Here is a 22049-nt window from a genome sequence, read left to right on the forward strand (position 1 = left end):
TTCAAAGTTTCACTGCATTTTGTCAGGCTTGGATAAAATTAGAAATCGCTTGATCCTGTGTTTTAATACCCTGTGCCCAAAGGAATTAACTTTTTTCTTGTGAATGTATTAGGAACTCCTTTTTCCACTGAAACACCTGCCCCCTTCAGACATTCCTTAAAAGTTCTGCAGCTCTGGGGGACTTACAGGCAACCATAGTCTGGGTAACTAGGACACTCTCACACTCATTCTTATTCTTACGCTTATATAACGAGCATTCAGATTTTCTATCTGGTACACCTTACTATGCAAGGCCCAATGAAATGTGAGTTGGGTTTAGAGCCGGCTAGCTCTTCACCAGAGCAAGGGACAGGCAGGTAGGGTGCTTTATCTTTGACAATGGAGCTGCACCAGTCTTTCCTGTGGGACTCAACATGGTGAACTTCCATGGCTCTCTAATGCACAGCCTCGCTCACTGAGGGAGATTAACGTGTTGCTTCAGTGGCTCGCTAGTACCTTTCCTCATCACTACTGCTCAGGCAGCTGGGGGATAAAGGATTGCAGATGCTCTCAGTCATCAGTCCACCAGGAGAGACATCACAGAAAGCCAAAGTAAACCAAAATGGGCTACTCTTGTTGCCAACTGCCAAACACTTGGAAATTATAATAACACTGTAACAGTTACAAACGAGAGGAGCCTATTCAGCCCATCTAGCCTGTTTTTTAGTAGCTAATTGGTCCATGGATCTCATCCAGCAGTTTCTTACAAGAAGCAAGGGTATCAACTTCAATTAAACGACTGGGTAGCTTGTTCCAGACTCCTACCACCCAATGGTGCTGTTGGGCTGAGGAACAATCAGGAAGGCATTTATGATGGTTCGGATACACAGGAGGTCATGCTCTTTTCTAAACACGTTCTCTATATTGATTTGCAGATAATCCTTCAGGTTGCCAGAAAGCTATTCACACCACTTTGCCAAGACAGATTCACTGCTGCTCTTCACAGATCATGTTGTATTTACAGTATAGTGCAGCACAGAAAACTTTTCACCCTGTTTCAGAAAAACCTTCACCATCTTAAAGTTTTGAGCTTCCTGCTTCACCCTGAAAACCAGCCACGCTGGCCAAGACAATCTGTTCAACATTGGACATGAAGAAAGATTAGTCTTGGAGATGCAGGGAAATAATATCTATCTTAAGGACTGAACTTATTGATTTGTTGTTAGCAAATGTTACACTGTATGATTTATGTCTCTGGAAACGAGGTAATCTGCTTCAGTGAAACAGTGAGTTGTTAGGACTTACTGCAGCAGTAGGAGTGCTGTTATGTTCTATTGAACTGTAATTCATGAAGTATTGTTTTTATATTTACAGTGTAAAACTGTTGCTTGGATGAAGTGCATTCATTTCAGGCAATTTTTTTTGTTTGTTTTCTGTCAGGTAGAGAGAGAGGGTCACAGCAGAGGCTGTCTTAATAAAGTGCCGGTGTTCCAGCAGAAAGGTAATTACAAAAAGGTAATTTCTATATGTCACACCTTATACTTTTTACCAAGCTGGTATCATCCTCTCCTGTCCCACGTCACCTTGTTCTGGGTCAGGCTATTCCATCCATAACATTGTTGAGAAAGGAGAATGTTCTGCCCATTCATCTGGTTTGGTTTATACTGGCTTCTCCAATTACGTGAAGTACATCATGGTATTTGCTTTGACAGTATGGCTTGATATTTTGTCCCACACTCCCACAACTCTTTGTGTAAAGTAATGCCTCCTGTTCTCTGTCTTTAAAAGCACTTCCCATTTCTAAATGGGATTAGTGTGTGCTCTGACTCCCAATAGCCTGTTTTGTGGTTTTGCATTTATAATTCATGCTTTGTAAGCTTCTGTAATGCATTTTATGTAATCTGCATTTTTAATTGGCATATTTGGATCTTTAATTTTGCTGCACTCAGCAAAGTTTTAGACATGTATTTTATAAAATATTTAATGAATTACCTTAGATAAAAGTATGAACTGAGGGATCGGATGATGATGAAAATTAAAAATGTGTAAATATTTTGTTCAGTGAGAATGTTGATAATTGGTCATATTTTGAGTTGAAGTTGGTAATTTCGTGTTGAATGTGCTTGAAGTGTGTTGTTAAATGAGCAGGTTCTCAGTGGAATGAAAAGAGGCAATTGGTAAAAGGTTGTTAAAAGTCCCTTCACCCATTCATTGCTTGAATTGTAAAATAAACATAAAAAAGTTAACTGTATGATAAACAGGCTAAATATGAGTAATATGAGTGGTATTAGTCAGTTTGGCAGAAAGATACAATGGAATTCAGCCATGACAAGAAGTAAATGTGGTAAACATTTTACATTTTCTTCATGTAAGCACAAAATCTACTCTATTATAGATCTTTATCTGTTTTTGCTCATATTAGTCCTTCTCAATATATTTATATCAGGTTTCTAAATGCTTAAGTAAGGGCTGCTATACTGCTTGCACTTTTAATTAGTGCAAGGAGGCAACAAGTCGATTGATCAATTAGGAACTATAATCCTGTAGGTGTGATAGGAAGAGTGAATTTAAAAACCTCAGGGTTGTTTGAGCAGAACTCACAATACATAGGACAAGGTAGCTCTACGGTCACCAAGACTAAAACAAAATGAGTGTTTAGGTCCCCTTGAGGCAATCACTGACTGTAGAGCTGTTGTGTTCTCAAATCCGGTTCATATTAGCTAGTAAACTCCTGGTCTTACTCAAGGATACCCACTGAAACTGCAGCAGCTGACACCGGAACTGGCTGAGCTTGTAGATGTCCCCTTAACTTTGCAGCTATTACAACAGTGGATCAAATCTTCATTTTCAAATGAAAAATGAGATTAAAGCTTGCTTCTTAAGACCAACTTTGTGGAATGCTCCAGCTGTGGGCTTTTATCGGTTTTACGATGGGAGGTGATTTGCTTTTAATAATGATTCCTCATCCAAAGTCTGGATCAACCCCATCAATGACTAGGTTTTTGTACAGTGCTTTTCTCAAGATGGTAAGAGGGCATTTGGGTTTTGGCTATATGGTTATCAGTTTGCCGTCAAATGTATCAATGTAATAATAAAAGACATTCATAAAGACTGTCCAGCTGCTTCAGCAAAGGTGAACTGAACTCAAATAGTGAAACTAATTAGGTTATCACAGATCTAAACTACATCCATTTCTATATTCTTTGCATTTTTAACTGTTCCTTTTTTCTAGTAATTTATCAAATTATTTTCTGTGCATACACTTATGGTATTTGACGAAAGTCTTATCTGAAGTCCAGAAACGTACTTTTAGGGATTTTGCTTCACCCTTTTTAAAGTTGTTTGAAGCTCGGCTCAGCTCTTGTATTCACATCTTCAGAGCTGGAGAGATTGATGCGCAGTAAATTGAGAAGAGCTGTGGGCTGTGGAAAAGTCCGTTTCTCATTCTCTGTAGACAAGAACCCCCATGATGCGCTGCCATGTATATGTGCAGTAGATTTTTCTTGTGTCTGCTTTTAAAAAAAAAGGATAAAAAGTAATGGGAAATAAAGTTAAGGAAAAATTGCATTTATCTGGGAGTAAGAGATGCTGTCATGTCATGTCATGACAAATGCGAGAATCCAAAAGAATACTTTGTTGAAGCTGAAAGTAGCATAAGGTTCAATCACAAGGAAATATTGTATTCGTGGTACCCCAGGCCTAAACACCTTTCAGTCTTAATGATTGACAGAACAAGCTAAATAAAAAAAAGACCTTTATGCACAAATAAAGCAAACAGTAGCTGTCACCTCCGTGCTACTGGAGACTTCTTTATTGGCAAACTAAATGTTTAGTAACTCTGTTAATTAGCTCCTCAGAAAAGCCTACATCAAAGGAAATTATAGATTTTGAAATTCTGTCGAGGCTCCTGGGTTCAAAGGTTACTTCACTCAGTACAAAGATGGGTAGCTATGCAGTGCAGTAGGGAAGCCCCAAATGTAGACCTAAGACTTCAACCCCTAACCCTATTGGAAATATCAAAGCCTACAAAGCAGTGGGATACACAGACATCCCCAAATTAAAACGGCATAGCATCAAAAGGAGCTCTTAGAAAATACAAGAGGAAAATAAAACAGTCTGATATCAAATTCCCTTTTCTGCTAAGTATTTTTTAGAAGATAAATATAATTAATCTTTCCAAGTTGCCATGTGTCTAAAGGCCTCTTGCTGTGCAGCAGACTCCTCTTGGCACTTGAAGAGAATTATGTGATTAAACAGAGACCTGAAAAGTTTTGAACAAGCCCGGGAGAAGAAAAGGTTTTCCCCGTAATGCCCTTAATGAAGTGCCTTCATTCCTCCTCCAACATCAGCTAGGCCTTGTGTAGTTTGTTTTCAGTCTGGTTAATCATTGACCGAGGCTGTGGAGCGGACCAGCAGTTCCTAATAAACCATAAAAGGCAGATCACAAGCCATTGTTCTGCTGTAGGAGGCTTAGCAGTCAACAGCTGAATAAACCTGTTTCTAGTCAGAGCAACAGAGGCCCAGCACACTAACAACTCTCGCTGCTCGTCTTCAACACCAGTCCTAAAAGGAGCGAAGACCATTATAGCATTATAACATGTGATGCCTGTAATATTTTTACTGTGGTTGAAGAACTGTAGCTGTCAGTGATCTTTCTTGGAAATGAGCAGGAAAAATAACCGGCACAGTTTTGTTTAAAGGGTTTTGTTCATAAGCCTGTAGTGGTTCGCGTCTACGAGCAGCTCAGACTAATGTTTCCCTTCACGAGCAGAGAGGCAGATATGAGTTTGTGTCTGTTTTCTTTATCAAGCCTACTGTGTCGGTTTGTTGATGTACCACATCACGTAGTGTCTAACAGATTCACGGGATGTGTGGAAATGGAACACATTGCAACAGCTTAAACAACTGTAAACAGCAACAGAAAAGCCTGAGGTGTCTTTGCCAGTCTTTCATCTGTAACCTCCCATCTCGGAAAAGCAGCACTTCCTATTCTGCGCGTCATTTGCTGCAAGGCGTTGCTCTTGTTTTGCTGCTGCTGTGCATGCTGGTAAAGACTCACATGCGCTCTTCACTTGACTGTTGCTGCAGAAACGTTGCAAGGACCCAAGACAACTCGCCCTCCTTTTGAAACAGTGGAGCACGCAGTCAATCCCTGTATGGGGGGGAAAAAAGTAAATACTGGATTTTCTTTCTTTTCTTTTTTGGTATTTCTACTCATATGAGATAAGTCTGCTGTCAGTCTCCGAAGCAATCACCTGCATATTTCTGCAGGAAAAATAAGGAACCTGCTTGCTTTCATCCTAACGTTTGTGGTAGGATGGATTCATGAGGCTTTCTGGCTGTGTGATTCAAGCCAGCCCTTCTCTTTCTTCCTTTGTTCTCACATGAAAATAAATTCACTTGAAGAGCCTCTTAATCTCATTTTAGCAATCAACAATTGCCACTTGTGGATTGCTCTAATAGATTAAGAAGCAGGATGATGCGGCTGTCTGGTCTGATTCGGCCCTATTCAGGTAACTGTGGCTGGAGGCACTTTGTAGTGCCAAGTGCAGAACTCTACAGGAAGACATTTGCTATCATAATTTCCTGTGGAGCAATGCCCTGCCCCACTGCGCTCCCTGAATTACTTTTAATTAGGCCCGACAACCACAGAGAGTAGGAATCCAGGCTGTCACAATAACCGGCCCTTTGAACAGGGCACTTGGAGGCCGGTTTTTCCCTCTTTCTGCATTTAAAAGATAAAGAGACGGAGAAGGGAACTGAAAACAAAAGGCAGCAAAGAACATCTATTTATGTGACACCGGGCTGCTGTAAATCAAGATAGTGGGGAAACTGTCGCAGGTGTGAAAATAACGTTTCTGTCCAAAACGTTTGTACAGGACAATTATGATTATCCGTAGAAGTTAAAGTTGTTCAGCTGCAGTTGGAATGAGTGTAGTTGTAGTAGTTACTGAGCTGAGGTGAAATAAAAAACACTTCAGACGTACTAATAGTGACCTGAGCCATGTCTTCTTTAAAAACATAGGGACTTAAGAAAGAAATAGGTAAGGCCATTTGACTACTGCTTTGTTTTCTTTCTTACATTATGGCAGGGGTTGAAGGAAAACTAAAGTGTGATGAGATTTCATGCTTTGCAACAGGTGTAGAAAATGAGCAGACTCCTCTTTGATGTTATATTATGTTGGATTTCACATCGAATTGATTTATTATTCAAATTGATTTTCACTGCCTGAGAACCTGTATGACATTGTGACCGCATGCTACTGTGCCTGTGTTTGAGGTTACATACACAGAAGCATCACAAATCCCAAGTTTTTTCACTGTATAGTATGTGCTTTGACAGGGTGCGACATCTACCGATCTATATTTCCTGTTCACACTTCAAAACGATCCACAGATTCCATGACTGCTTATCCCAAAATGCCCTTTGATGCAAAATTCCTACAGCTCTCCACCCATAGTGAGCCAAAGAAACATCACAGCCGCCATCCTCCTTAATTACAGTCACTGCTGTAACAAAAAAAATATCAATAATACAAAAGGCTCAGTCTACAGAAGAGTTTCCATTACCATTCCCTCTCCTTACCTTTCTGTGTTTGGCAAAGAAATGGAACAAAGGAGGAACCCTACTGATTCAAAACTAGCAGAACAGCGAAACAACAGGGCACAACTGATCTCTCATGCATGGCTGGGATTAGGATAAAAGTATAAAGACCATGGAGAAGAAAGAACACAACAAAAGAAACAGAGTACTGACAAACTTTTTTTTTCTTTCTTTTGAGGTGAAAAGGATAAAAAAGGGTCTGGTCATATGAAAAGATAGATAAAGAAAGATTAACAAACAGCAGCAATGCTCTCTGCCTTCTGTACTGCTTCTCTCTGGCTTCTTTAAGCCAAGGACATAGAGGATGTTGGGTATGGGCCTTCAGTGACAGAAGTGAGCCCAACCTGGGCTAGAGCTGAATTTAAATCTTTTTTTAAAAAAGATGCATGTATGTTTGATGTTGCATAGCTGTATAAGAATTAGTAATGGGAGAAGAATGGAACATTGTAATTCCAGCCAGCAACTGCTTTTAAAGTCATGAATAACAGGCTAGCTAACAAGACCCTAGCCTTTTCAAATCCAGCTAGTGCAAACTGGAAATCATCCAAAACTTTGCACTCATAGTCCGGTCTGGATGAGATCCAAATTGCATTGTGTTCTTTTTGTGGGTGTGGGTGTATTTTTTGGGGGGGAAAAAAATGGGAGAAAAGTGATTTAACTTCTGTTCTCCCCTGGATTCACTCATTTGAATCCGTAAATAAGAAGGTGATTTCAATGCGTCTTTGATGCCGGCACATTGCAGATGCCACCTCAAGACCTCCTGAAAAAGAGCTAGAGAGGATTGATGAGAGGTAGCAAGTAAGGGTATAGAAGGTCATTGCACTACTCTCTCAAAGCCTTTACTGGAAAAGTGCATGCATGTATAAAGACAAATGCCTGGAGCAGTATGATCTCCAACAGGTCAGTCTGCCTACCCCAAGGGACAGTGGTGTTCCACTACAAATGCAATATTTCACCTCTGTGGGTTTTATGAAACCGCAAAAGTCTGCAGTCTAGTTCTCAATGCAATCCTTCCCTTTACAGGGTTGGGCAAACAATTAAAGTCAAGAGTGTGTTCGTGTGAAACAGTTTCAGTGGGGTGTGGAAAGTATTGGAGTGGCACAGGTTGTTTATGTGTTTCACTTGGATGGAACTGGTTTGGTGAAGTGAAGACCAGTCTGCTATTGTGTACCTAATGCCAATAGGGCAGTGACCCTGCTGAAACTCAACATAGAATAAAGAAGGGATACCTTAAAGCTGTTTTTCATTATTCTATCTGAACTTAATGTGTGGCGTGACCTTTATGATGCATCTCTTATAATATTGTAAAGAGCTTTTGACAGTTTTGTCCTGAAGTTGACATACAGGTGTGACACTGATGACCCAAACAAATGGATAACTGTAGATGTTTGACTTCACACAGTATAGTTATCTGTAGGTGAGTCTCTACAGATAACTACATCAAGAAAATGTGCGGGCTGTATGAGAGAGCCATACATTCCTGCTGTAGGGCTGTATGAGAGTGTAATGTGTTTCTGCTGTAGGGCTGTATGAGAGTGTCGTGTGTTTCTGCTGTAGGGCTTTATGAGAGAGCTATATGTTTCTGCTGTAGGGCTGTATGGGAGTGTCGTGTGTTTCTGCTGTAGGGCTGTATGGGAGTGTCGTGTGTTTTTTGCTGTAGGGCTGTATGGGAGTGTCGTGTGTTTCTGCTGTAGGGCTGTATGGGAGTGTTGTGTGTTTCTGCTGTAGGGCTGTATGGGAGTGTCGTGTGTTTCTGCTGTAGGGCTGTATGAGAGTGTCGTGTGTTTCTGCTGTAGGGCTTTATGAGAGAGCTATATGTTTCTGCTGTAGGGCTTTATGGGAGTGTCGTGTGTTTCTGCTGTAGGGCTGTATGGGAGTGTCGTGTGTTTCTCCTGTAGGGCTGTATGGGAGTGTCGTGTGTTTCTGCTGTAGAGCTGTATGAGAGAGCTATGTGTTTCTGCTGTAGGGCTTTATGAGAGAGCTATGTGTTTCTGGTGTAGGGCTGTATGAGAGAGCTATATGTTTCTGCTGTAGGGCTGTATGGGAGTGTCGTGTGTTTCTGCTGTAGAGCTGTATGAGAGAGCTATGTGTTTCTGCTGTAGGGCTTTATGAGAGAGCTATGTGTTTCTGGTGTAGGGCTGTATGAGAGAGCTATATGTTTCTGCTGTAGGGCTGTATGGGAGTGTCGTGTGTTTCTGCTGTAGAGCTGTATGGGAGTGTCGTGTGTTTCTGCTGTAGAGCTGTATGAGAGAGCTATATGTTTCTGCTGTAGGGCTTTATGGGAGTGTAGTGTGTTTCTGCTGTAGGGCTTTATGGGAGTGTCGTGTGTTTCTGCTGTGGGGCTGTATGGGAGTGTCGTGTGTTTCTGCTGTGGGGCTGTATGGGAGTGTCGTGTGTTTCTGCTGTGGGGCTGTATGGGAGTGTCGTGTGTTTCTGCTGTAGGGCTGTATGGGAGAGCTATGTGTTTCTGCTGTAGGGCTGTATGGGAGTGTCATGCTTTCAGATATTGTGACTTCAGTACAATCATAATAGCACTTTATAATTGTCCAGCTAAAATAACAAAATATATGGGAGATGGCCGGACGTAGTATTACTGTCATACTAAATATTTTTCCCTGGGTTTTGCTGTAGTGAACCAAGTAGCGCAGAAGTGTAAAGTATCTGAATTATTTCCGCGTGCCGGTATGTGAATATCGGTAGCACTGTTGAAGCAAAGATTTGGGTTTCTTTTCACAAAGATGCACCATGACAGTTCTTCCCTTTAGCCTCCAGTGGCAGACCCCTCTGAGGGTCTGTTCTGAAGCAGCTCTCCGCCACACAAACAAAAACAAACAAACAAAAAGAAGAAGAAAAGGTTAATGAAGCCACTCTGGGCAGATGGGTCGCACACTGTTCATTGTGTTTCTCGCCATCTCCAGCCCCATTCACTTAACATTATAAAACTGACAGCTTGCTCAAATACCTAACCTAAGAAAGGGAACAAGAAAGAACAAAAAAAGGAGGGAAAAAAGCAAGATAAATAGACTCTGTGACTGATGTGTATGGATGGTGCCAGAGAGTCAATGACAGTTAATAATTGTGGCTGCACTACAAAAGGGGGCTGGCCAGAGATGTAGGATGTCGCCTCCAGCCACGAATTCTTGAGCTTCTTTCGGGTTTTGTGGGGGTGGAGGCGCTCGCTGGGCACATTTCTATCTGGTTCCCACTTGTGTACGCGGACACCCCGTGGTCTCTTTGTTTGCGCGCCGATTCTGTGGGAAAAGTCAGCGCGGGACACACGGCAATCAGCAGTCTAGCGTTCGGCGCAGGGACCAGAAGGCGACTCGAGTCGAGCTGTTGAAGCCTTTATCGGCTTGAGACAATATTACTACACATCATTAAGGCGGCTAATGAAAGCGCAGTGGAACCAGTGTTCTTAAATGTGAATCCAATTTAAGGAGAACTCTGACTGGTCTCGGGGAAAAAAAAAAAAAGAAACCTTTCAGAGAGTGAGATGTTACACACATCTGGGTTAGAATCCGTAAAAAAAAAACATCAAACGGGGGAAAAGAGAAGAAAGATTAATACTGGCCGTCGATTAAAATCCATATTTATGCAGCCCAATTTTTCTTCAGAGGAAATGCGGCGCTTTGGGTAGCCGGTTCCATTTGATCTCTGTCGAGAAAAAGATGTGTAAACCTTCAGGCCTGTGATCCCAGCCTAATGCATTAGCAAAAACAGTCAATTATATTGGAAATTGCGGGGAGAGTAGCAGTGGAGTGTTTGAACAGAAAAGGGATTTATGAGGTAAAAGGCGCTCAAACACGAAATGAACAAATACACAGGTTGGTGCGCTGTGAAATCCTGCGGCCGTTAGAGATCTGTGCCCTGGTTGCCGTGAGCTAATAATACCGTCAGAATTGACAATTCGCCACTCAGCTCGCAGTGGGCAGTAAAGAACACAATAGCGGCAGAAATTTGAACCAGTTGACTTTTTTAAAAGGGTGGTTTTGGTCTGTTTGCTTCGCGATGTCCAGCCTGCATCCTTATAAGCGGACAGGTGTGGATCTGGGATCGGTTACGATGTCTCCTCAATCGATGATACAAAGTCGAAAATTCGACATCTCTCCTGGAAAAAAAGCCTGGGCTGAGCTGAATGCCGAGATGATATGCTAAAATAATCATAATACAAGCACGGTGTTTCGTTCAAAAATCCGTATATTTCTCTCAAATATTTACATTACACAAAAAAAAAACGCAGCAAAAAACAAAATCACTGCTAACGCGTATCGCAGTTTCAACATCAAAAGACTGTACATCAAGAAGGTTTCCTGCTCTGACCACGCGTGGGTTGTGCACAAGCGCGCCCTGTCCTTGTGACAGCTTGTGACTCCGGTGAATTTGCTTGATGTAAACTACCCCGTCAGAAACGGTAGAGGTTCACACGATACCCGTTCAGGGGATATTCGGAGGCGGAATTCAGCGCTGCGTACTGTGCACTTTTAGGTGTGTTGTCAGATGATCTCGGGGTGTTTGCCGAGTGTGAACATCAATATTGCACGCTCCAGAAAGCAGCATATGGCGGGTGTACGTGCGTAAGTGGTGTCACGGTGTCACCGTGTAAATGTGTCTGTAGTCACTGTTTAACAAGGAATGAATACACCCCCCCCGAAAGTGGTGAATATGGAGAGGCGAGGAAGGGGCGTCCCGAAGTCAGTCATAAATCTGGCAGCGCCCTGGGGGCTGGGTGCAGAGATGATGACCCCGCTGATCGGTCTTTTCGATTCGCCTCTCCCGGGAGACACCTGAAACAGCAGCCGAACAAAACATCTGGCGGCCCCCTGCTGCTCTCCAGGGCGCTGAGTCCATCCACCAGCGGCTGGTGGCGCTCAGAGCGTCAGCTCCGCCGGTCCCACGCTGCACACGGCTGCATTAACAATATCAGACATCCGGTTTGTGTTCCGGGTGTCACACGACGCAAATCGTTCTTCCAACTGGACATGAGTGGCGCGATGGGTTGGTGGAGGCCTCTGTGCTTGTTTCCGAGGAGGTGCAATCGTGCGGTGGCTCTGTGGCTCAGGATCCGCGCCTGTGGCTGGGAGGTTGCCGGTTCCTATCCCGCGGCCGGCAGAGGAATCCTACTCCGTTGGGCCCCTGAGCAAGACCCTTAACCCCAACTGCTCCAGGGGCGCCGTCTAAATGGCTGACCCTGCGCTCTGACCCCCAGCTTCTCTCCCTGTCTGTGTGTCTCATGGAGAGCAAGCTGGGGTCTGCGCAAAGACAAATTCCTAAGACAAGAAATTGTTTATGGCCAACAAAGTGATCTTATCTTATCAGGCTAGCTTTCTGATTTTCCCCCTCACAAGTCCAGCGGGAGAGGCCCGGGAAGGGTCCTCAGGCTTGTGCAAGAGAGCCCGTACGGACGGAACAGATGTTTGACCCGTTGGGCTGTTGACAAGCGCCGGTCGCCCACAGCCGCTTCCACCTCTGACCGCGCCTGTGCTCAGCGCAGCGGCGACTTGACTCGTCGTCCCTCGGGACTTTCCGCGCACACCGCTAGACAGATGTTTCCGGAAGGGATTTGAATTTTGGAAAGTAAAAAAAAACCTGCTAAGGACGGGTTTCACCTCCGTGTTCTCCGGGCTTGCGCTATGCGTGTTTGCACTGACAAAATGCCGGGTTGCTTAATTAAGACTGATAAATGTGCGTCAGTGAAAGAAACTGTGGGAATATGTTTGCAGGTTTCAAATCTGATGTCATCGTGTGCTCCCGGAGCAGTGTGTTGTACACACTGTCGCAGCTCCAATCACGTTTTTTTTTCTCGATGCAGAGGCCCCAGAAACTGAAGTATTTTCAACCAGTGTGCAGGCTTGAACATATAAAATATATATTTAGTCTAATGAGAGAAAAAAACCGAAGAAAGCCAAGTCCCTCCGGTGGGAAAAGCTGTTAAGAATTTTCTGAATGTATTCCCGACTTTAAAGCGTAGAGTAAATCAGTTTAAACCCTAAACGCTTGCAGGCAGTGTCAGGGAAAGGGTGTGTCTGGCCATCAGGGTGATCCCGAGCCCACTGCGCTATCTCCCATATTCCCCGCGGAACTCACCTGTCAGCTCCTGCTTCTGTATCCGCTGTGGGCTTATTGGAAGAGTGATAACTGCTTCTTTTCAAACAAAGAGCTTACTCACGGATGATGTCGATTATTATTCATTTTAAGGAGAACTCTGACTGGTCTTAGCACTATACCACTAGAAAAATGCTTTTACTATAATATTGCTGATAACAGTAGTATTATAACCCTACTGCTGTAGTCTTAGTGTCTGCAGTTGTTTGTAGTGGCGGTGTAACAGATCCTGAATCATGAAGTTATTTGTCTGCGCTGTTACGTGCGCAGTGATGTAGTGCAGACTAACAGCCGGGCACGCAGATGGAGACGAAATGTACATTTATTGATTTATTCCTTGAGTGACGTGTTACAGACCTTAAATTAATTCGAGAGCAAATGAATTGCGAGGACAACAGCGCTTTCTCTCACCAACAACATAACAAACCACTTGCTCTCACAAAGCGCCGTCCCATAAAACGAATCTTGACCACTTTAAAGAGGGCCTCAGGCCAAAGAGTTTGGGGAATCGTAACTTTTTTCCCCACTTCCACACTTTTTCCCGTGAGAGACACTTCCTGAAATCTTGTATGACCTGGACATTAAACAGAATTTATAACGGCCATTAACCACAGCACCGTGTGCAAAGCCTCTGCACTTTTTCGAGCCTAGTTTGAAGGCAAGGATTTGTTCGAGATGTAAAACAAGAGTCATGGTGCAAATGAACGCACGCCTTCTGTGCACAGAGTTTGAGCGAGCGCGTCGCGTGCACAACACCCCAGCTGGACGGAACCACGTGGTGAAAACGTGCGCAGTTTCCGCCGTCGGAAACACGCCGAGGTGCGGCAAAATGGCGCCAGGAGTACGATGTTCTTGACACCGGGGAGCGATCATGATCCTGTTCAGCCCGCCGGGCTCTACTCTGGCGGCCTGGGCATTGTAAGATGAATCAGATCTGTATTGAGTCAGGATTTCGTATGGGAACAGGTTTTCGGCGAGTGTTTCTGACTACAAGAAGGTCTGATATTCCCTGTGTCTGCCTCTCCGTGCGAGAGCTGCTGTCTTCTGCAGTAGGTAATGAGGAAAGATCATCTCTCCTGCCCCCCATTAGGATTTATCCTATTTCCTGCATTTTCCTGTTTGGAAATCTGTGACCGACGGCTTGACTATCCCCGCAGGAATTGCCCCTCAATAAATATATTTACAGACTACTCGTATACTCGTCTTAGAATTTAAAATCTCACGGCTGCCAGGGTGTCTCGTTTCTCTGGGTTTTACGTCTCACAGGAAAGCGGGAAGTCGGGGCACTCTGGTGCATAATGCGGTGTAAACAATTATGACTTTTTAATGATTTGTTTCTGAACTGGGAGAATGTGGATTTCATTAAACACAGCTGGTCTGGTATTGATTAACCTGCCGTGAAACCGAAGAGGTTACATTCATGGAATTGTTTATATAGTCTAAATATATATGTATATTTCTAAACTATTCCACAAACTATAAACACCCTGATGTGCGAATTCTGTAATAACAGAAGTTTGATGTTTTTGGAACGTAGTTGAGTTTTCCTGTTTCCCAATTAAGTGACACTAGCGATGATTATCTTCTCCCCTGTTGCTCCAATGCGATTGTTTTTAAATAATTTAAGAAAAACACGTTACACTACATATATCTTAGAGACTAACCAGTTCTGATTAAAAACACTAACACATTTTAAGGACACTTGTTCCCGACTAGACTTATCAAATCTTTTTAAAATGTTTCTATTTCCTCCAATGAAGGCTTCACGTTTCACAGCTCTATGTAAAATCGTTTTACATCTTGTTTCAAGGATTACGGGAAATTGGTAAAAGTTTTAAAGAGACTTGATCAAAATGGCATCTTCTTTTTTTTTCTCCTCGAGCTTGAGTACCTGGGAACTCTGCGGCAGATTAACGTGCTGTACTTTGATCAATTACACCCTGATCCCAGTTACTCCGGACACGCAAGTCGAAAACTCGACGTGCTTCGGTGTGGTTCGGAAAGGTGTTTTGACAAATGCTTTTCCAACCAGAAATTCGTCAGAAGTTAAGGATGCGCTTAAAATCGAACATTTGGGATGGTTTTAAAATTTGTTGCCAACGTTCCTCTGGTTGTAAATGGGTTAAATTTCATTCAGACAACAGGGAAAGCAACGCAACACAGAGTTAGAAACAGAGCAATTATTTGCGATGCAACACGTTAGTCGCGCGTTTCGAAATAAATGCGTGCGGACGCCTTTTGAGCATCACAGTCGACACGAACAGGACCAGAGCCTTTGGATTGAAAGTTGTTAACAGGAGCGGACACCGAATAAATCGTAATCTGAAACCCACATTTTAAAAGTTGACATCGACTTTATTTTAATTTTCGATTAAATGTTTTTTTTTTTGTGTTCATTTTTCTCTACATCTGGCATGAGAAAGCGTCGGTACAGACGCTTGAGAGGGTATTCCCAATGCTGTGTAGTTTTCTTGTTAGCTTTCAGTTAACAATATACAGTATGCATGTAAGTTTTTTTAAGTTGAGGGACTGTTTTTCCCTACTGTAGTGTACGCGTCCATAAATTCATTTGGATTTACAAAAAAGATTAACAATTTTAACTATACTGAATTTTTTAAAAGTAAGGAAAAACACCGCTGTGCGCTCTGCGACTGAATTAGATCCCCATTACCAACCAACTTCAAATACAATTTATTTTTTTCTGTAAGTAAATTCCCATACTTTTTAAATGGTAATACATGTATAGCTTCTAAAGGAATTTATTCAGGGTTATTTTGGGCAGAGGAAAGTCGCTCATCGCTTTGATCTCGTTCAGTCACGAGGACGAAGCAGATCAAAAAACATGTCTGCAGCTCATGCGCGCGAAGAAGCCACAGACACCGGCTCCTCAGTCTCATCTTGAACAGTGCCTCCGTTTCTGCAAACCCCGCACATTTCATATCGGTATTTCTATTCCTGGTTTCGAATTCAATCTGGTTGTCTTCCGATCTGATACAATACCGCACTGTAGCGACAAGGCAAGAAAATTAAAAAATGTTGCACCCTCGTCAGGGTGTATAAACTCATCACCAACTTGGCAAATAGAAGAAGTGAAAATCACTTGGCTTAAACCAGAAGGGGCTGTAGGAGCTTCTTGTTCGTGTCTTAATATAGGATAACGCGACACCGTGTGGTCACACCTGGGGAGGACCGCAGCCCCGCCGCTGACGGGATAGGCGGGGCTGCGCTTGAATTCGCTCCCGCGGCCGATCTGCGGGGCTCGCCTGTTTCCGGGAGCCTCGGGCTCCAGAGGGAAGCCGGCAGTATTAAAGGAACGCCGAGTTTTGCTCGTGGCACTCTCGCCCTGCAAAATAAGACGCGTTAAAAGAGCTTAAAAAAAAGGCAATTGAAGATGGTGGCGCAGTCTGGCGAGTGATCACAGCAAGACTCGAGTTCAGACCGGCGTGGAGAGAGAAAAGACGAGAAGTCTGCATCTGTTTCAAAAGGGGGGTAAGGGCAGAGGGTGCCATCTCACTCAAAGTACAAGGCAAAGAAAGACCTGGCACCCTACAACAAGCAGCCAGAGGAACATAAAGATTCCTCTGCCTTTATAGTTTTAGCTTCTTCCCAGCGATTGTGATCTTGAAATAATGGCTCTACTTGAAAGCACACTACAAAAGCGCCTGTTGTGGATCCAGCAACATCTCAGTGTTAGTGTGATGTATCAATAAAAGCCAGGCATTACTGGGGACTAGATACAAGTTTCACATTATATTTGCTTGTTTCATGTGTTCAGAAAACAGCTATTTCATCACTCATGTGCCGCCTTTCCTTCATGCTTTCCCCTGCAGTTGTTCTCACTTTATGGAACTTTTATAAAAATAAGAGTAAGTCAAGATTAAAGTGCATTGTTTGTATATAAATATAGGCGTTTGGACATATAAACACACACCGGCATTTGTAAAAGTCATTTCATATATTCAAGACATGCACCATACTGCTAAAACATGATCCTTTTGTCAGTCCATCCATTTTCTAACCTCTTTCACACAATAGGGGGTCACAAGGGAACTGGAGCCTAAGACAGTAAACAAGGGGCGCATGATGGGGTTCACATGGAACATGTGTGTCTGGCCTGTGATTGGACAGGACACCAGTCCATCCCAGGGCAGACACACACAAACACGCTCACTCACTCAGTTGCCAATTTTCTCAGAAGCCATTTAACCCGCTGGTATGTTTTTGGACTGCGGGAGGAAACCCATGCAGACAGCACCCCTGGAATCGAACCCAGGGCCCCAGCACAGCAAGGCAGAGTGCTAGCCACTGTGCCAATCCCCCCTCTTTTATGCAAGAAAACAGCACTTTATCAGTCAGTATTGTTCTCCGTGAGATTCCTCGTACTCGGGTGTGAGGATTCTGGTCATTTTACTGCTGGCATTTTGGTACTGTATCACAAGCCTGTTCTGAGCACAAAATAGTATTGTTTTTGTTTCAGAATAATAAAAATACAGTGAGCAACAGTCTGCAGTGGCAGATACAGTCATAGAAAATGTTTGGGCGAACAGCTCGATTTTTGCAGTGTCTTGGTCTTTAACCCCAGTGTTGAGGAAAGCAGCAGCATGGCTGGGTTCCTGAGCACAGGCAGCAGGATACATCAGTGAAGTTGTGTCCGAGCTGCATCACGATCAGGCTTGGAGGTGGATTGAAATGGCTGTTTTACCAGGCGTCGTTCCTCTGTGCTCACTGAAGGATAGGTACAGTAGGTGTCAACCATTGTCGGGGACAGAGCCATGGCAGCTGGTTCAGTTAGGAATGGCCTTATGTTATTACTCCCTCTGCTGGATCAGATCTGTTTTCCTGCACAGAGCTGGAAGGAGGCAATCTGTGGGTATTCACTATGCCAAACGTGAAGAACTTTTGAATGTAAAAACTAAACAGTACCTCATAACCTATTTTAATGGCGATTTAAAGTGCTTAATGTTTTTAAAACTTAAAACATAAAAAAGTCTCCCTCTTAAGTTGGGTTTGGTGACTGACTTTGGCAGTTTGTACTGTAAGCATGCAGTTTTAGCCAGCTGGCTGAAAGCACAGTTCTCTGCCGGGCATAATCTAAATTTCTGAAACGTCTTAACCTCACGAGGACTCGAAAATCAGCCGATCTGCTCGGCTTTTACATTTTTCTTTGGCTCCCAAAGGGCGCCTTTTCACTTTACAGAGCAGTTTTGCTTTTACAGCCCCAGTATATAAAAGCCATATGAAATCAAAATAAAAATAAAATAAAACCCTTTATGAACCTTTGATGCTCTATACTGCATCTCCTCCCCATGGTGCTCCACACCACTGCTAACAAGATTGGCGTTCAGGTCCAATAAACCACCGCAGCAGCACTGGGAGAAATGTGGGAAGAATTCCTGTGAAAATGTGTGACACGTGCTGAAATTCACCCATGCGTGTGGAGGACACTGCTCCTTTTTTTAAGGCTAGTTTACAAGCTCACACAAAGACAGGGCTATTCTTGCAGCTAAATCCATTCATCGGCTCTTAGGCACTCTGCCATTTGTTTTAGATGTACTCCAAGAGTTATGGTATTTAACATGCTGCATATTTGCAAGTGTAACCAATCAGTCCCGTTTACTTTGACAAGGAAGTGGCAGAAGTAGGCTGCTGTTTGAGAGGGGGTTTATGCTTACTTTCTGAATGCTCATTTTCCATTTCCTTTCAGACAAGTGAGCTGTCTTCTTCAGTCACAGCACAACTACTTTCATCTCTCCCTCTTTTTCCCCCTGCATGTTTTTGATTTGCAGCTCGTTGTGCTTTACAAGGAAAAACTGATTCCCTTTAGCAGAGTTTTTCAATCGTGTGTTTGAGGCGCTGCTCTCAATTTCATTCTATACACAACGCGGATTGCGCTGGCACGTAGGACCTCTTTAGTACATGTTAAAAGCATTTAGATATGATAATCAGGCTTGGAATAGCTCAACCCCAAGAACAAGTTGCAAACATTAATACTTAAACATCTTAAGACAGATTTATAAGCTCCACAGAGAGATTTAAAAGCTCTGAACTTGTTTTTTTGTTATTATTTGTTGCCACAAAGCACAGATTGTCATGACTGCACCTTGTGCTGAGGACGGGATAAAGAGGTGAAACAGGCTGAGTAGCTGCTGTATTTGAAATTATTGCGTATAGGTGTACATGTACTGTACACTCACCCATAGGAGTCCCATGGCTCTGGCTTTTACTGTGTGGCAGGTGGTAGATGCTGCTTTTGGTCAGCTTAGGTTTTGTAGGTAGATCTGTATGTTTCCTTGTTTTTTTGTCACACATCTTATTGGCACATTTAAAGTATTAGATGTATCTCATTTTAATTGCAGCAGTTTATTTTTAGTCAACAGAACTGAGAGGGGTTGAAAATGCTTGGAATTCTGGATTATAGGCTGTCAGTAGAAACTTGATATCCTACATATGTTAAGGTGGCAATGCTGGACCTGAATTATTATTCCAGTTATTATGCCAATACAGTAATATAATTTCAATCTTTAAAGTCATAGTTTAAAAATACTTACTCAAGTCACATGCTTTCTGTAAGATCACCTTGCAGAGTTTAACATTCTTTCTGTTATTTGTGAAAATTGATTTTAATTCATAATACTGAAAATCTGTTTTAGAATCGAGTATTAATGAAATTAAAGTATTTTAGGGTTTTGTTTACATTTTGTTAGAAGGTTTCAGCTTTAACCTTGAGCAGTATAAGTGAACTGAAAAACGTCCTTGTAATAGACTGTTCACTGTAGCTCACTGACGCTGATCCTCAAAATGTCCTTGTTTTGCCTGACGAATTGTAAAAAGATACAAAGGACTGTCCGATTAGCAGTTTCCCGTGACCACTAGAGGGGGCTGTACTATTAACGAATGCTACTGAGGAAAAGCGATATTTCACTGAACTGGAATTGGAAAAAATGGGTGTCAAGTTCACTTGCTAGCTTGAGAACGGTTTTGTTAGCAAGGACAATAATACTGTCTTTGCTTGTGTGATCCGAGTGAGGTCTTAGGCACTGAAGAAAAAAAAGCTTTTTAAATCAGAAAGCCAGTTTACTGACGGATCTGACCCTTGTAGTAATCCAGAAGCCTCAGTCTGGCCAGACACATTGGTTTCTGTGTCCTTTAATGAAGATCTGTCTAATGGGCAAAAAGACCAATACAATTTTCATAATTATTTTTTTTACTGAATTATTTATATTCCACTCATAATCATTATCTCTTACTGGACCTTATTAATATTACTGAAGGTCAATGAAACCAAGGACATTATGAAATCCCTAAATATTTTACCAGGTATTTTAAAATCTACTGTATATCAGTTTCAAGTCTTTCCTGATGTATTTTGGAATTTGTCAAAATCTCTGATCTTACGTTCTTATCATAACATATTCTTACATAGTGGAAAAACCAGCACGTTAACAGCAGCTTAGAGCTTCTTTGGATTTGTTTTGGACTTTCAAAATGAAACTGCTATTCAGCTGCATCGGAGTGCCTCTCTGTGTGCCGATATCAGACATCCAGCCCAGGAAAAGATTCTGTGATCCTTTAAAAAGAGTTTGAGGTTTTTTTCTGAAATGTTGCCAAGGTAGATGAGATGTTGGCCTAGATTTGTCTGAATATAATTTGAGACACAGCAAGGGGTGCTTTAATTAAACAGTTTTTAAAAAATAATTTAATTTCGCCAAAGAGCTCCCACCACAACACCGATGCAGCGATGATTACGTCTAGAGAGGAGAAAACTTTTTTTTTTTGTCTGAAAAGCTCGAGTCAGGCCACCGAATCAATGAAGTGCAGTGCTGAAGCTTGGGCTTCAAAACCTCACAAACTGCAGTGTGCCGAGGCACCGCTCTGGGTGAACATGCTGGGATGAAGTGAAACACCTTCTGGGGGAATCCTGGCAGTGCCATCTTCACGGCTAGGAGAGCTTCCAGGATGCCGTCGCCAGAGAGGATTAAACAAAGACAAAATAAAAAGTCACAAAAAAAAAACATTTTGATGAAAAGAGTCCAGGCGTTTCTCTCCCAGGTCCTTGTGGGGTTTCTTTCCCAGGTGCTTCCCATCTCCGAGACACTTGCTGGCCAGGACTGATGGGCTGTTCTTCTTCCCGGGACTCAGTCATGCGCTCCGAGTCCCGCCCGGTGTTTCCGGCCCGGGGCGAGCCACTTTTTCTGATCATGAACGCAGTTCGGATTCCAATCTTTCGGTCAGGTAAAACAGCCCTTTGGGTAAAGGCGAAGAATAAGCGATAGTCTTGGACAACTTGGTTTTATATCTCAAATGAAAGTGCTGGAGAAGAGGACTCCAAAAATAAATAAAAAAAAAAGAACTCCCCGTTTATTGGGGGCAGCGTTTTGAATTTGAAATGTGTTTTTTTGGCCAGATCACACAATTATGGCGGCCCAGAAGTGCAAAACACAAAAACGAAAATGGGTGCACAATTGAAAAAGTAGCACGGATAAAAATGTGTTCAAAATGGAAATATGTTCTCACGACGGACATCTGTTTTTAAGTGAGAGGGCAGCGCAGACTGGAGTGCATGTGATGAGTTCTCGGTGAGACGTTTCTGTTTCTGAACTCTTAAAACAGAACAGAAGGATGTTCTGTCTGTTTTGGGGAGGACAACTTGGTGAAAACCATTCATTTTGCCCACATTACAGGACACGTAGGATTTCTTCTTTATGAAAACCTTGAAGGGGCTTCCAGGAGAAATCACATGATTTTAGGTCGTTGTGCGGGTGTGTATAATCTGCAGTTATCAGTTGAAATACCGTATGATAAATAATGTGGAAGAAGTGTTTCACAAAATTCTGCTGGATCAAGGAAAAACCTCTACATTTTCCCAGTTCATACATTTCAGGGACCGGAAGTGACAGGACAGAGTCAGTGGTCTACATTGAACAGGAAAAGCATTAAATCACATGTGCAGGCAGGTCTGATAAAATAAATATATGACAGTGACCTGAGTGTTTACCACCTGGATGATGCCGTGCGCTTGTAGTTTCCTTCCATAAATCACAGGTTTTTCCACACACACAAAAGTCCAGGAGCAAAACACAAGTGAATTCTGTATTTAGTTTGAAGGATGAAATCCCTAATCTGACTAGTTATGCTGATAATTGTTCCCAGTGTACTACAAAAATTGTAAAACAAACTGGAACATTGAGGGCTGGGGGAGTTTATTTAAGTGTACCTACAGTAGGCATCTAGTCATGCACTCTGGTTTCTCTTTCCTCGGATCAGATGCCACAGCCAAATGTTGGGATTTAAACAACTGCATGATACCACAGGACAGCCAGGTGCCTGTCACTCACAGGTCATTTTCAGTTAATCTGATCTGAGC

At 42.7% G+C, this 22049-nt stretch overlaps 1 long non-coding RNA gene across 1 annotated transcript in view; it reads left to right on the plus strand.

The window, feature by feature from the left end:
* Positions 1–22049, plus strand: part of LOC148654055 (uncharacterized) — a 64818-nt gene that overhangs the window by 5279 nt on the left and 37490 nt on the right. The window contains exon 2 of the long non-coding RNA XR_015924938.1: positions 1420–1480. This is a non-coding gene — a long non-coding RNA (uncharacterized LOC148654055). The remainder of the gene's footprint in view (positions 1–1419; positions 1481–22049) is intronic.

The sequence above is a fragment of the Lepisosteus platostomus genome, chromosome 10 (assembly GCF_059453375.1).
Source record: "Lepisosteus platostomus isolate fLepPlt1 chromosome 10, fLepPlt1.hap1, whole genome shotgun sequence".
Classification (NCBI taxonomy): Eukaryota; Metazoa; Chordata; class Actinopteri; order Semionotiformes; family Lepisosteidae; genus Lepisosteus; species Lepisosteus platostomus.